Genomic DNA, 16,913 nt, shown 5'->3' with positions numbered 1-16,913 from the left:
AGTTAGGAACAAAGTGTCAAGCCTGGTGAGATGTTGTGATACACGCTCATGGGCTAGCCAAGGTCTACCACACTTGGAGATTATTCACCCACTGATCTCCGCTGCCTGAATTCAGGCCAGCTCTGAATTCATTTTCACTTCCCCTTTGCTCTGAAATGAAAGCACTTCTCTAAGATCACAGAGATCTGTGAGATATTTAGGAAATCCTAGGGTTTTGGAGAAGGCAATGGCAACCCACTCCAGTACTCTCACCTGGAAAATCCCATGGACAGAGGAGCCTGGTAGGCTGCAGTCCATGGGGTCGCTAAGAGTCAGACACGACTGAGCAACTTCACTTTCACTTTTCCTTGTATGCATTGGAGAAGGAAATGGCAACCCACTCCAGTGTTCTTGCCTGGAGAATCCCAGGGACGGGGGAGCCTGGTGGGCTGCCATCTATGGGGTTGCAGAGAGTCGGACACGACTGAAGTGACTTAGCAGCAGCAGCAGCAGGGTTTTGGAATGGAAATTAGCAAGTGATCATTTTTTTTTTATCCCCAGAAAATTCTCATGCAAGAGTAATGTCCTAGGAGCAATCATTAGAAAATAAAAACAGTCTGCCTCGTCTTTCCAGTTCTAAGGAGGATCACAAGGAAAAGCATAATTCTGAAAAATATTACGCAAATCCAACATTTCCCCTGTGCTTAGTTCTATACAGAGAATAAATACTTCTCTGTGTCTGTTATCAAGGATTTATAATGCAAGAAAGACTCAGCAAACAGGGAAAACATAGTCAGCAAGATGTTCTGCCAAATGCTTGGTAGTTTTCAGCTTTCCAAATCTGTTTTCTTCTCTATATTTGATGGTTTTAGCTTCTATTTGAGGAGGGATTCAAAGAGCACTTGAGAATCCAAGATAGGTAAAACCTGGCCATTTTGTTGGTTTTTTTCATTTATATATATATATATATATACACACACACATATATATATATGACATATTCTTGAAACATCAAAAGGAAAGGTACAGAGAATGACCAACTTACCAACATGCTATTTTCTGAAAGTCTGTCACTTAATGGGTTGGAGTTTAAAAAATAATTATTTTTGTGCTAGAAATACCCTCACATGTTATGCTTGAATTATCTCACAAAAGTCATAATGAAAATTAGCATCAATGTAACACTTACAATAAGGCAAAATTGAACTACAGTAAAAAAAAAAAAAAAAAGAAGGAGCAGCAGCCAGATTTGCTTATTCAGTGTCAATATTCATTCATTCCTTTAATAAATATCAACAGTGTTCCTTCAGTATGCCAGGTGCCATTTTAAATGTTGGAATTTGAAACTAATGAAAGAGACACAAACTTTGAATGCAGGCACATGAGGAAATCACGCAGGGGTGAACAGGACAACTGAGCTCGTGGTTATGTTAAAGTGACCCCTGACCCCTCCTCCCAAGCATGCAGGTGTCCGTGGCACCAATTCTTCATCCTTTCTGCCTTCCTTTGTCCACAATAAAGCTGGCCCATGAGCACAATCTCTAGGGTTTTCAGCTGTAACTAGGATTATGTTTTGGCTCCTAGATAGAATGAAGGATGAGAAGGAAGGGGGTTTTCCTGAGAACTCCAGAGTAAGAGCTGAAAAGGGAGGGAAAAGAGAAAGGAGGGGGAAAAGAGGAAGTATGGGAGGAAGAGGAGAAAGATCAAGAGAAGGTTAGTGTGAAGTAGCTTTGGCCTTATTTGAAAATCTCTGAAATTATCTGAGTTTTAAGCTATGGGGAAAAAAAATTAAAAAAAGAAAAAGGTACATAAGGAAACCCCTGAAGAAAGATGTTAGAACTGACAGGAAGCTTACAATCAAGCTCATCCATGCCCTATGGCTGAATGCAGAGGTTCCACTAAAAAAACAAAAACAAAAACAAAACTCTGTCTTTGCTTTGGTTCAGGGGCTCTCTCCAAGTTTTTCCTGCTAAAATCCCTCTGCAGACCTCTCTTTTTGGACCTAGTTCTTGCCCTTTACCAACTCCTGTGGATGGAGCCTGGGCTCTTTTCAAGCTTCCCTTCTTGGACTTGGACTTGGATTTTGGACTTTTCTTAGGACTTGGACTTTGATCATCTCTCTTTGACTGTGGCCACAGGCCTAAAATGCTTTTTCCCAAGCCTGGATCTGGCTTCCGGGATATTGTGTCAACCCAGGCTGCAGGTCCAATGGGAGAGATTAATTCACATAGTTTCTTAGGTGGCCACCAGATGGCACTGTCAGACCATCTTACTGGGGGTTGGGATGGTGGGTAGTTAGAGCAGTAAGCATTGGAAGGAGGAAGGAGGATTACTCATGACAAGATGAGAAATTATACTGTATTTGTGGGGTCATATTAAAAAATTAGCAAGCCTGGAACTCACAACCTGGTGAACTCTAATTCTTGAGGAAGTCGGTTCAATTTTCCCTTCCATCCTTCACATTTTCATTACTTAAAAAGGAACTTATACCTTAAGGCTTAATTAAATCTAGCTTCTCTTTTACTCACGTTAAGTAATATCGAATCCACAAAGATTAATCCTGAGAGGTTAATTAATTGAGTATCAAAGGACATCTCAGAATATTAAATAATCTCATAATAACAGCATACTTATTCATTCTAATATATTTAGTCTGACTTATATTACATTTCAGTGGTGAGGACTCAGTCCTTCCTGGATATACAAATTATATTCCATAAACTTTCCTATTTTAGGCTCTATTCTATAATCACCTCAAGTAATGTTGTACAATAAGGGAATTATATTTTCTTCTTTAGTCTCCTGGGTACCATCGAAGACGTCTGAAAGCTAAAATCAACCAAAAGATGATTAGGAAAAAATATGAGTGCTCATTAAAGTGTCTGGAAATAAAATAAATAAACAAAAGTCAATAGCTTTCTTAAAAAGGATTAACAATCAGAAAATATCGTGGAAGAAAATAATTTCATTCACAACAATCAAAAAAATATCTAGAAAAATCTTTTTAAATGATCAGGGCCTATATAAAAGAAAACATGAAATGCTACTGAGAGACCTAAGAGAATGCCTGAATCCATAAGAAAAAAAAATTATTAAAAAATCCAGTACTATAAAAGTGCCACTTTCCCTTCAATTAATGTAAAAATATCATACAACTCTAGCTGAAAATCCTAGCAATTCTTTCATTAGCTTGACCAAATGATTCAAGTTCATCAATATACAAAAGTAGACAAAATCTGTAAACAATGAAAAATGAAGGGATATTTATAAAAAATAGTATAAATCCACAGATATAAAAACTATCAATAACAACTATTCAGAAATAGATAGATCAACAGAACAAGAGAGATCCCAGAAGTATATTCAAAACTGTAAGAGAATTTAATATCAGAAAGTAAGTTTAAATCAAAGTATAAGATTAGATATTCATGAAGTCTGACAACTGGCTAGCAATTGAGGTAAAAAACAAATCTGAATTATCTTTCTTTTTATTCAAAAATAAATCCCAGGTGGATTAAAGATTATCATGTAAAAAAAATTAAACCCTAAGACTGCTACAAGAAAATATAGATATACCTGCAATCCTGCCAGAGGTCATTATTAACCTTTGGATACAAAAGATTGATATTATAAAATGATATAAAAGCTTGAAACTACTGATAAATTTTTGACAAAAATTTTACACAAAAAAACAAATAAATAAGAAACATTTTATTTAATTCAAAAATCACTATGCATAGAATTAAAAATCAAATGACAAACTTGCAGACAAAGAACAATATATCAATATTCACAGATCTCTTACAGGTCAGTAAGAAAAATACAACCATCTTGATAAATAGTGAAGCAATAAAACAAAAAAGAAGAATATTCTATAAGCATTCAGAAATATGTATAACTTCCTTAATAATTAAAGATATGCAAATTTTAAAATAATGTTAGAATTTGGAATCATTTGTCAATTTTTAAGAAAGACAAAACCCAGTATTGGGAAAATGTAAAAAATAAGTGCGCTAGCTTTTTGCCAGCAGAAGTTTCAACTGAGATAAAAGTTTGGGAGGGCAGTTTGGTAATTAATATACGTCAGCACTCGTCTTTTAGCTCAGCAATCAAGACTTCGAGGAATTTGTCTTACATATATAATTGTACAGATGCAAAATGATTACTGTGCAAGGATATTAACTAAGCACATGAGAAAGAGAGGAGAGAAAAGATGCAATCTAAATACCTATCAATAGATATTTTTGTGTGTGTAGGTGCAGAGACACAAAATGTATATGTATATATCTCATGTCACCATTAAAAATTATGAGGTACATATCTATTTATTGATATAAAAAAACCCAACCAGATGTGGACAGAAAATGATGACTAGCCCTAAAAGACAAGTAATAGAATATCATATGTTGTATTAATCTGTTTATATAAAACTAGGTGTTTTCATCAGTGTGTGTGCATGTGTATATACTGAGATGTCCAGAAAAACATCTACCAAGATAGTAACAAGAATTTTACCTGAGTTTTGGAGATTTAAAAAAATTTTCTCTGTGTTTTTTATGCTTAAGTTTTAGCTTTATATACTTTTTAAAAAGTCATTTTAATTCTAAGAACCAAATAAAAGATTTAAGAGGATTCTATGATTCCTAGGTCACATGAGTGATTTTGGCAAGAGATGATCTGGTTTAAAAGTCTGACAATTAAATCTTAGATAGTTTTATTTGATTAGCTTTTCAAAAGTATTTTATTATATTCATAAGTTCACACAAAGAACACAGAACTTACTGGCATTTAAAATCCTATAATTACTATATAAAGTAATACTGGTATTCAGGAAAGTATCCAAATTAAAAACTGATCCTCCACAATCTTGTATAATACAAATCTTACCATTGGTGGGGGGAGCAGCCTCAAATGATTCTAAATATTCCCTTATATGCAAGGCTAACATTTGTCAAACTAACATTTTATGCTCACTGTTAATTAGAAAGCGGGGTGCTTATAAAGCCTTCAGAATTTTATTTTTAAATGCATATGAATGTGAAAGTACAGTAAATCTCAAAGACAAAGGCACCAAAGTATTATATAATTGAGAAATGTATGCAATTCACATTAGGGATTCCGTTAAAATGGGGTTTAGAGAAAAAGAGGATTAGAGAATTATATACATGGAGAGGGATTAGAATGCAAATTAACTCTGCTGCCTGTCTTCCATTCTAACTGTATAGAAATTATAGATAATGGCTCTTTAATTAAATGGCTTCTGAGTTTTGTTAATATAGAATAATCATTTATGGGGTAAGGAAACTGGGTAGAATTACTCTGAAATACACTGGTTTTTTTTTTTTTTTTTGGAATATTAGGCTTTAAAAAGGTCTGCACATTTAGAAGACCTCTTCTGTGAGATCTCCTTCCTTACAGTAAGTGAAATTCAAGGCAATCTCCAGCCTACTTCAGTGGTTCCCCAAATTATTAGATTATCAGAATCACCAAGAAGCTGTTGAAACACAGACTCCCAGACCACCACCCAAAGACTCCTTTGCAAGGTCTGGAGACCCTGGGCACTTCTATCTGGGACTGATGATTCTAGTTCTTTATCCCATGTACTTTTAGAGTCATTGCCCCTCATTCAGTCACAAAAACTTTACACTTACGGTATGAAGCGCTTTATTTTTACTTTATATATCTCATCTTAATGGTGTGCTTCCAGTCTGGTCTAACAAAATCTCATAAATCACATTTCCAGTATCTCAGCCATTAGTCCTATCTTTCAGAACTGTGCTAAATGAAAATAAGATAAGCATGGTTTTTATGTCTTAGTGACGTTGTAGATTTTTTTAAATGTACAATACACAGCAGAGTTTTGTAAAATCTTTCTGACATGAATTAAAAATAAATATGTTCTACAATAAGAAATACATTTGCCACCATCACTCAGTACAAATAAATATACTGAGTTGGCCAAAAAATTCATTTGAATTTTTCTCATAAAATTTATGAAAAAACATGAAAGAACTTTTGGGCCAACCCAATATTTATTTATGCAAATTAAAAACTGATGCATGCACATATATGTACATCTATGAAGGTATATAGATACAGATGCATATACTTATATACATGAAATTCAAACAAAAGTTTTACTATACCATACTTACCTTTACAACTTGCAAATCACTCTCTTCTACTATATGCTATTCAACTTCAGATTTTTTATATCTGGTCTTAATGTACTAAGTTGATTTCAAGACCCAATAATGAAGCATGTCCCGAAGTTTGAAAATTGTGTTAGTTGCTCAGTCGTGTCTGACTCTTTTGCAACTTCATGAACTATAGCCTGCCAGGCTCCTCTGTCCATGGAATTCTCCAGGCAAGAATACTGGAGTGGATTGCCATTCCCTTCTCCAGAAGTTTGAAAATTACTGACCTTCAATAAACATATGGAAAGGTGTTAAACATTATGAGTCATGAGGGAAATGCAAAGTAAAAGCATACTGAGATACACCAGCATGTATCAGAATAGTTAAAATTAAAAATAATGATGATGACAATAAGAATAACAAACTGATGCCAAGTGTTTTGTGAAGATATAAAACAACTCTAATTGTCATGCAATGCTGGTGGGAGTGTAAATAGATATAGTTACTTTGGGAAACCATTTCTTAAGATCTTCTAAAGCTGAAATAAATATATATATACATATATGTATATATATATTTCTTTCTCTACGACCCAGCAATTCTTCTAAGTATACAATAAACATGCATCAAAATATGCATATAAGAATGTTCAAAGCAGTAGTAATGGTAATAAACCCAAATAAAACTAACCCATTCTACATGAATAAAATAAGTACAGTTCTACAACAGTAGAAGCGATACATAAACTGTGGTACATTTACACAGTGAATTCTACAAAACAACAAGAATGAACCAACTACTGTATCGACATAGATGATTCTCACAAGCATAACTGAGCTAAAGAAGCCGAAGTCAAAAGGGAACACAAGGTTCAAAAATAGTCAAAACGAGTCTATGGTGACAGGAGCCAGAAGTGTCACTGCCTTGAGGGAAGAGGACATGCTCTGGAAATGTTCTGTTTCTTTACATTCCTGCCAACAGTGCGAGAGGGTTTCCTTTTCTGCACAGCCTCTCCAGCATTTATTGTTTGTAGACTTTTTAATGATGGCCATTCTGACCGGTGTGAGGTGATATTTCATTGTAGTTTTGATTTGCATTTCTCTAATAATGAGCGATGCTGAGCATCTTTTCATGTGTTTGTTAGCCATCTGTATGTCTTCTTTGGAGAAATGTCTCTTAGGTCTTTTTCCCACTTTTTGATTGGGTTGTTTGTTTTTCTGGTGTTGACTTATATGAGTTACTTGTATATTTTGGAAATTAATCTTTTGTCAGTTGTGTCATTTGCTATTACTTTCTCCCACTCTGAAGGTTGTCTTTTCACCTTGTTTACAGTTTCCTTTGCTTTCCTTTGCAAAAGCTTTTAAGTTTAATTAGGTCCCACTTGTTTATTTTTGCTTTTATTTCCATTACTCTAGGAGGTGGGTCAGAGAGGATCTTGCTTTGATTCATGTCGAGTGTTCTGCCTATGTTTTCCTCTACAAAGTTTATAATTTCTGGCCTTACATTTAGGTCTTTAATCCATTTTGAGTTTATCTTTGTGTATGGTGTTAGGAAGTGTTATAACTTCATTCTTTTACATGTAGCTGTTCATTTTTCCCAGCACCACTTATTGAAGAGGCTATCTTTGCCCCACTGTATATTCTTGCCTCCTTTGTCAAAAATACGGTATCCATGGGTACATGGGTTTATTTCTGGGCTCTCTATCTTGTTCCATTGGTCTATATTTCTCTTTTTGTGCCAGTACCATAATATCTTGATGACTGTAACTTTATAGTATATTTTATCTCTGTGTGTGCATAGATCCATTCATTTTTAGCCTCTCTTTTTTACATTCTTTTCCCATATGGGTCATTACAGAGTATTGAGTAGAGTTCCCTATGCTATATGGTAGGTCCTTCTAAGTTATCTATTTCATCACCCTGATACCAAAACCAGACAAAGATATCACAGAAAAAGAAAATTACAGGCCAACATCACTTACAAACACAGAGACAAAATTCCTCAACAAAATAATAGCAAACTGGGTACTTCCTGGTGGTTAAGAATCCACCTACCAATGCAGCGGACACAGGTTCAATCCCTGGTCCAGGAACTAAGATCCCACGTGTTGCTCCAGTTGCTTAGCCACTAAGTTGTGTCCGACTCTTTTGCAATCCAATGGACTACAGCCTGCCAGGCTTCTCTGTCCATGGGATTTCCCAGGCAAGAATACTGGAGTGGGGTGCCATTTCCTTCTTCAGAGGTCTTACTGACCCAGTGATTGAATCCGTATCTCTTGCATTGTCAGGCAGTTACCACTGAGCCACCAGGGAAGTCCCAAGACCCCACATGTTTTGGGGCAACTAAGCCCATGTGCCATAACTACTGAGCCAGATGGCCTAGAGCCCACGGTCCACAAGAGAAGTCACTGCAATGAGAAGCCCGTGCGCCACAGCTAGAGAGAGAGTAGCCCCCACTCACCACAACTCGAGAAAGTCCGTGAAGCAATGAAGAGCACATGCACTGCAAAGAAAACTCAGCACAGCCAAAAATAAACATTTTTTTAAAAAATACTAGCAAACCGGATCCAGCTATACATTAAAAGGATCATATGCCATGATCAAGTGAGATAAAGCTATCTTTAAAATGGGGTTCTACTATACTTTTAAACCATTTTCATCAGTGTGTCCAAGTGTAATTATAGTTAAAACCAATAAACAATCTAAATTCCCCATTCTGACCTTAGCATTGAAGAAAAAAGTGGATGGACAAGCAGGGACAAAAAAGCTACAAAATTCAACAAACTTTGGAAACCATAACAAAAGCTTTTTCTTCTTTGAAAAAGTAAATTATAAAACAAGATACAAGAGTTTTCCTTTAGGGAGAGAATTGGACAATTAAAGCAAATCACTTAAAAGTACTTTTAAAATATTCGTATATTGTTGCTACATAATTAATCACCACCATTCAGTAACTTAACACCAATTCTGCAGGAGTTCTCACAGTTCTGTAGGTCAAAAGTCTGGACACAGTTCAACTGGGTTGTCTACTCATGGTTTCATCAGGCTGAAGTCAAGATGTTGGCTGGGGTTGAGGTGTCATATGCAGCTCAGAGTACTCTTTCAAACACATGTGGTTGTTGGCAGAACCACATTCATTTCCCAGTGGCTGCAGAACTCACAGAGGTTGCCACCTTCAAGCATACCAGGAGAGCACTGGCTGCAAGTCTCAATCTCTTTGATCTTTAGACCCACTTTGAAAAGGGCTCACCTGATTATATCAGGCCCACTGACATTCAAGGGGAAGGAATATACAGGGCATGCACACTGGGAGTCATCTTAGAACTCTGCCTACACAGATACTTGGTCATAACAGAAGTTAAAGATACAGAAAATGTCCTACCACAGGAGTTCAACAAAGACCTACTTCCTACCTACTCAAGTTGAGACAAGCCTTCCAGTGAGACTAATGTTGTCTGTACTCTATCATAAGGCAGTGGTTTTCTACTGAATTTTTCTGTCATTCAGTGCAAAAATATAAGTTATCTTATTGTCAACTCATTTATTTAGCCACCTGTTACGTAAAACTCTCTATGTCATCTACTAAAAACTATCAAAGGAGATTTTTAAATAATTACAGAAAGTCAATACAGGAGATCAATAGTGATCTCTACATTATGGCCACTTTTCATCACTGCAGTTGTATCTGAACTTTATTATATAATAGACTCTGAATTTTCCCACCAAAGAGTTTTCCCCCTCAGAGAAAGACAAATGGCAAGGCAAAGAGAGAGCCCAAATTTACTAACAACAATAAAGGAAAAGATGGCATAAAACCTCAGCTAAGAAGTACAAAGATTACAGGAAGAAAAAAAAAAAAAATATATATATATATATATATATATAGTTATATGACTGTACTCAGTTCAGTTCAGCTGAGTCACTCAGTCATGTCCGACTCTTTGTGACCCCATGAACCGCAGCACGCCAGGCCTTCCTGTCCATCACCAACTCCTGATGTTTACCCAAACCCATGTCCATTGAGTCAGTGATGCCATCCAACCATCTCATCCTCTGTTGTCCCCTTCTCCTCCTGCCCTCAATCTTTCCCAGCATCAGGGTCTTTTCCAGTGAGTCAGCTCTTTGCATCAGGTGGCCAAAGTACTGGAGTTTCAGCTTCAGCATCAGTCCCTCCAATGAACACCCAGGACTGATCTCCTTTAGGATGGACTGGTTGGATCTCCTTGCAGTCCAAGGGACTCTCAAGAGTCTTCTCCAACACCACAGTTCAAAAGCATCAATTCTTTGGTGCTCAGCTTTCTTTATAGTCCAACTCTCACATCCATACATGACTACTGGAAAAACCATAGCCTTGACTAGACGGACCTTTGTAGACAAAGTAATGTCTCTGCTTTTTAATATGCTGTCTTAAGGGGTTTCTAATCCCACCTCACACCAAGAAGCAGTACTGAAGAAAGAAGGTGAGTGAATAAAATCCTTAAAATTCTGTATGTGCATACTGCATGCTAAGTTGCTTCAGTGGGGTCCAACTCTGTGTGACCCCAAGGACTGCAGCCCCGCAGACTCCTCTGTCCACAGGATTCTTCAGGCGAGAGTCCTAGAGCAGGTTGCTGGGCCCTTCTCCAGGGGAACTTCCCAACCCAGGGATCAAACCAGTGTCTCTATGTCTCCTTCACTGGCAGGCAGGGTCTTTACCACTAGTGCCATCTGAGAAGCCCAAACCTCTGACATGACTTAGTCATGTCCAACTCTTTGTGACCCCATGCACCATAGCTTGCCAGGCTCCTCTGTCCATGGGGATTCTCCAAGCAAGACTGTTGGTGTGGGTTTCCTTGCCCTCCTCCAGGGGATCTTCCCAACCCAGGGATCGAACTCAGGTCTCCCGTACTACAGGCAGATTCTTTATCATCTGAGCCATCAGGGAAACCCAAGAATACTGGAGTGGGTAGCCTATGCCTTCTCTAGGGGATCTTACTGACCCAGGAATCAAACTGGAGTCTCCTTGCATTGCAGGTGATTCTTTACCAGTTGAGCTACCAGGGAAGCCCAAAATTCTGACTAGCACCCTCCTCTTTGGAGAGAAGCAAATTGGGGTGATAAGAAACTAGCGTTAAAAAAAAAAGTAATGAAAAACTATCATGTACCAAAGCCTCAACACACAATTTCAGCAAAGGTCAGAGGGGCCACCATAATTTGTTCTCTTTTAGGACACTGGGATGAACTGGGACACACCAGGGTTTGGAAGGGGTAACCCTTAGCTAACTGGAAAGTGCTCTGGTACCAGACATGGATGAGAAGTCAGAATAAAGAACAGTCCTCTATCAAAGGCCACACTTGACTGCAGTGAACTCCACTCCCTTCACTTCCCCCAACTCTACACCTTTTTCAGACTACAGAGAAGTAGATACAGTAAATAGCAGCCTAAAGGATAAAATTAACTGAAATCAAATAGGAACGAATATCAAGAAGAGTTCAACCACACTGTGTCAGAACAAACATTAAGTAACCCATGAATGAGCAAGATGGTGAAAAAAAGAAAACACTATAGTAACTATATAAATATGTGACAAAAATAACCCCAGTGAAAGAAGCAACTGAATATGCACAAGACTATTGAAAAACAAAGTTCAAAAAGAAAACACAACCCTCAGAATATAAGCCATTTTCCTACAAATACTTTTCACTGTGAAAGACCTTAACACGTATATGTTATCACTAAAGCAGAGGCTCAAAGATTATATTTTAAAACAGAACACAACACAAAAAGGGACCATAAGGTAAAGAAATAAATTGAGGTCAAAACATCACCACTGTAGATCTAATAGATAAATTAGAAGCAACTGGGAATAGAATAGACAGGCTTGAAAAGCTAATCAATGGCATGAAATAAAGGCTTGAGGTAATAATAATAATAAAACGCAGGGGGAAATTTTTATTCAAGCAATTAAAGAGACGATAACCAACATACAAAGAGGATATAACAGAAAGATCACTTATGCTCCCAAAGAAAAGAACACAACAAATGTAAACAACAAAATGTAAACAGAGGTGCAATATGTAAAAAATATACAGAGATACAGGATGTTTTCCTTAATGCAAGAGCTGAAGGTTCAAGAGGAGGGGACATATGTATACCTATGGCTGATTCATGTTGATGTATAGCAGAAATCAACACAATATTTTAAAGCAATCATCCTCCAATTAACAATAAATAAATTTTAAATAAAGTAAAAAAAAGGTGTCTACAATGATGCTCACCAAAAGTTAACACGGGTTTTTTTCCCCCTCTGCAGAGGGAGAGTTCAGATGATCTGTTGCTTTATTTGCATTCTTTATTTGTATGTTTTACAATTGCTTGAAATTTTTATAATGAGCACATTTAATTTTCACAAAATTAAATTATTTCTCTAAAATATAGCAAAGCCTTTTAAAAAATAATGATTTCAACCAGCCGTTTCATTCACCTGCCGGGTGGTCTCTTAAGAATCCCTCCAGGAGCTTGGCAAGTTTGGAATTAACAACTAATTTAACCATATTCACTTTCTGAGAAATTTTGGCAAACTATCTGTTCTCTCTGAATTCTAACTTCTTCTACTGTGAAGTAAATGGAAGAGGAAGCCAGTTCCAAGCATCCTAACACTATAATCTCCTAATGAGCCGTGGTGGACTATGGACGGCTACGTATTCTTTGCCCCGCTCTGAGAGGTAAACTCTTCCCCTCTCCTTTATTCTGAGCCCTCCCTGTGACTTTTCTTTACCATCAGAGAGTGGGGCAAATGATCATGTGTAACTTCTGAGGCTGAGCCTTAAGAGATCTGCAGCTTCCACCCTCGGAAAACTCCGTCTTAGGAGTCCTCTATGTTGCAAGGAGGCCAAGGCTACCTCTGTTAAGAAAATCAGTGCTTCCTTATCCATTCATCTGCTGAGGCACATATACACCATGGAATATTACTCAGCCATTAAAAAGAATTCATTTGAATCAGTTCTAATGAGATGGATGAAACTGGAGCCCATTATACACAGTGAAGTAAGCCAGAAAGATAAAGACCAATACAGTATACTAACACATATATATGGAATTTAGAAAGATGGTAATGACAACCCTATATGCAAAACAGATAAAGAGACACAGATGTACAGAACAGACTTCTAGACTCTATGGGAGAAGGCGAGGGTGGGATGTTCAGAGAGAACAGCATTGAAACAAGTATACTATCAAGGGTGAAACAGATCACCAGCCCAGGTTGGATGCATGAGACAAGTGCTCAGGGCTGGTGTACCGGGAAGACCCAGAGGGATGGGATGGAGAGGGAGGTGGGAGGGGGGATCAGGATGGGGAACACATGTAAATCCATGGCTGATTCATGTCAACGTATGGCAAGAACCACTACAATATTGTAAAGTAATTAGCCTCCAACTAATAAAAATAAATGAAAAATAAATAAATAAATAAATAACATGAAAAAAAAAAGAAAATCAGTGCCATGTGGGGGAGCGCCGGGGAGTCAGACATCTAAGCGAAGCCTTCCTGGACCTTTCATCCCTGCCTAGATAGCAGCTGAGTGCAGCCAAGTGAGTAATCCCACATGATGCCATTGAGAGTCAATAACTACCCATGTTCCTAAACCAGGAAATTAGGAACAATAATAAACGAAAATAAAGTTACAGGGTAGTTTATAAGGCAACAGTAGATGTGCCCCCCCAAGGTGGTGCTAATGGTAAAGATTGCACCTGCCAACACAGGAGACATAAGAGGCACAGGTTTGATACCTGGGTTGGGAAGACCCCCTGGAGGAGGGCATGGTGACCCACTCCAATATTCTTGCCTGGAGAATCCCACAGACAGAGGAGCCTGGTGGGCTACAGTCTACGGGGCTGCAGAGAGTTGGGCATGACTGAAACAACTTAGCCCGTAGCACAGATAATTGAGACAACATAACAATGCTATATTCTCCTAACACATGACCTTAGAATTCAGACTGGCTGGCAAGCACTTCACCTCACTACTAGGAATGAGTCTATCCAACTGCTTTCACTTGAAATCTGCAGCCCCTAAAGTTAGCCACAAACACCAGCATTCGAAGCAACTCTAAAATTCATTCCATGCTTACTTTGGAACTTTGACTCCATCTTGACTGATTCATTTATTCATTCAAAAACTATACCCTAAGTGTCTGCAGTATACCAGGTACTGTTTTAAGGACTAGGGACACAGTAGTGAATGAAACAGACAAAAATCTGTTAAATGTGAAGCTGACAATCTAGCAAGGGGGTGAGGAGACAACTCCGAAATAAATAAGTAAAAACATAGAGTCAGATAATTATGAGTGCAATGAAGAAAAATGAAGCCGAGGAGGGGAACAGGGTGGGGTTGGGGGTAAGCTGCAACACAGACTTTCATTGTGATCACAACCTTGAAGCCCTTTCACCTCCATCTCCCAGAGTAGATATCTAGACCTCAGCTTTTCCTTGAAACATGAGATTGGTGTGTCCCTTTAAGATGAAGATCACCATTATCTCAAGCAGGAGTTTCCTATGCAAGTTTTATTCAACAGAATCTAAACTCTTCCTGTGCAAGGACGTACTTAAAGAAGACTGACTGTGGGCCTAAGCTTTCTTCCCTCCTCTAAGGACTGGCATTTAAATTATCTCTCTCCCTCTAACTTTTCAAGACTATAGGTTTATTCTGTTCCACCTACAGGTATAAATGTATGGGTGGGTACATGTGCATCTACTGTGTATATATATTAATAATGTGTATGTGTAGTCAGTCAGTCATGCCTGACTCATTGTGACCCCATGGACTGCAACCTGCCAGGCTCCTCTGTCCATGGGATTTTCCAAGCAAGAACACTGGAGTGGGTTGCCATGCCCTCCTCCAGGGGATCTTCCCAACCCAGGGATCTAACCTTTGTCTGTTGCATCTCCTGCATTGGCAGGTGGATTCTTTACCACTGTGCCACCTGGGAAGCCCTTGTTGTATATAGTATATTCCATCTAATCCTCCATAGTTCTCATTCCTTTTCACCCCAATTCTAAGGGACACCTCTATCTAAGCTGCTCTTATTTTCTATCCACCCACTTCCTTCTGATTCTCCCAATAATCTGGTTTCCAGCTGCATCAAAATCAGTTTACTCTAAAAGGTTACCTCCCTTTTAGACAAGTCTAATTGTTTTTTTGCTCATTTCTAGTAACTCTTGACTTCTCTCCTCCCTGAACTGTGATTGCAGACTACTCTCAACTTCTGTGGCATTGCCTTCCCCACTTCTTTATCTTAGCCTGCATGAACAGGTACCATCTCTACATAGTAGCTAGATGATATTCAATCTAAAGAGAAAATGAAACCAATCTAAACCTTGCATTGGAGAGGTCTAGTTTGAATTTTGGCTCTGTCCTTTTAATCAGCTAAAATACTTCAAAAAAGCAACTCAGCCTTCCTGAGCATTCTCTGTCTCACACATAAGGAAGAGGAAAGTGAAAGTGAAGTTGCTCAGTCATGTCCGACTCTTTGCGACCCCATGGACTGTGGCCTACCAGGTTCCTCCATCCATGGGATTTTCCAGGCAAGAACAGTGGAGTGGGTTGCCATTTCCTTCTCCAGGAGATCTTCCCGACCCAGGGACTGAACCCAGGTCTCCCACATTGTAGGCAGACGCTTTACCATCTGAGCCACCAGGGAAGTCTAAGGAAGAGGAAAAGAGTATCTATCTTGTGATTTACTATGACAATTACATGAGAACATGCATGTAATTAAAGTTTTCACCCCACTTTCTACCTAACAGACATTCATAATATATAGCTGACTTCCTTTCCTCCAAATGCTCTTTTAAAGAAATGAATGGACAAATAAGGTGATCCAGTAAGAGAATAAGAGGATTATAATACAAAGATCTGAGAAAGGAAGTAAGACTAGAAGGTGGTTATTTCTACAAACAACAGAGCATACAAGCACAGAGCAGGTATATGTGGAATTCATTGGTGTGATTGGTGGCTGGATCTGAATTGGTGAAATGGTGCTATTAGTGGTGAGAAGAAGACAGAAGCAAGAGATAATGTTGAAACAGAGTAAATAGAACTTGAAAATGGTTTAGTAAGGATGTGGGAAGCTGTGCGTGCTCAGTCATATCTGACTCTTTGTGACCCCATGGAGTACAGCCATGGACTACTAAGCTCCTCTGTCCATGGGATTATCCAGGGATAAAGATAAAGGAGGAATTAGAGAAGCTCACCGATTTTCCATCCAAGATAACAAGCAAAATTGTTAGCCAGTATCTGAGGTAAGCAGATCTCAATCCACTGTAATCCACCCAAGAAGCCTCTGAGATGGATCTTGCTGGGATCACTGATGCTCTCTCTGGATCCCAAAGACATTTCTCCATTCTCATCATCCCAACAACTCTGCAGCCCCGTGTGCACTCACCCCCTCCTTCTTGAAATTTTTTCCTTGGCTCAGTATTACTGCACTCTCCCAGTTTTCCCAATCCTCTGCACCCTTTTGCCCACTCTTTACCTTCCTGGCCTCGCCTAGCACACCTTTATGTTTTGAAATTCCACAACGCTGGGTCTCAACTCTACTTTTCTTCTAATTCTAATTTCCTAATTGTCTTTAACAATTACCAGTTCTTCAAAAATCTCTACTGGCTGATGATCCCCAAATTCAAATCCCCAGCCCAGATTTCCCATGGAGCTCCAAACCCACAAACGCAACTGCCTTCTCCATGTCTCTATTTTACTATCTCTAAAATATCATATTCACTTCTTTGATCAACAGACTGTTATTAAATACTCTGTATGGGT

At 38.3% G+C, this 16,913-nt stretch overlaps 1 protein-coding gene across 9 annotated transcripts in view; it reads right to left on the bottom strand.

The window, feature by feature from the left end:
- The window catches only part of HTR7 (5-hydroxytryptamine receptor 7), a 109,296-nt gene that overhangs the window by 30,555 nt on the left and 61,828 nt on the right, over positions 1–16,913 (bottom strand). The gene's annotated exons all lie outside the window — the stretch shown is intronic.

Source organism: Cervus canadensis, chromosome 8 (assembly GCF_019320065.1).
Source record: "Cervus canadensis isolate Bull #8, Minnesota chromosome 8, ASM1932006v1, whole genome shotgun sequence".
NCBI lineage: Eukaryota > Metazoa > Chordata > Mammalia > Artiodactyla > Cervidae > Cervus > Cervus canadensis.
This window is presented reverse-complemented; position numbering and strand designations above follow the sequence as displayed.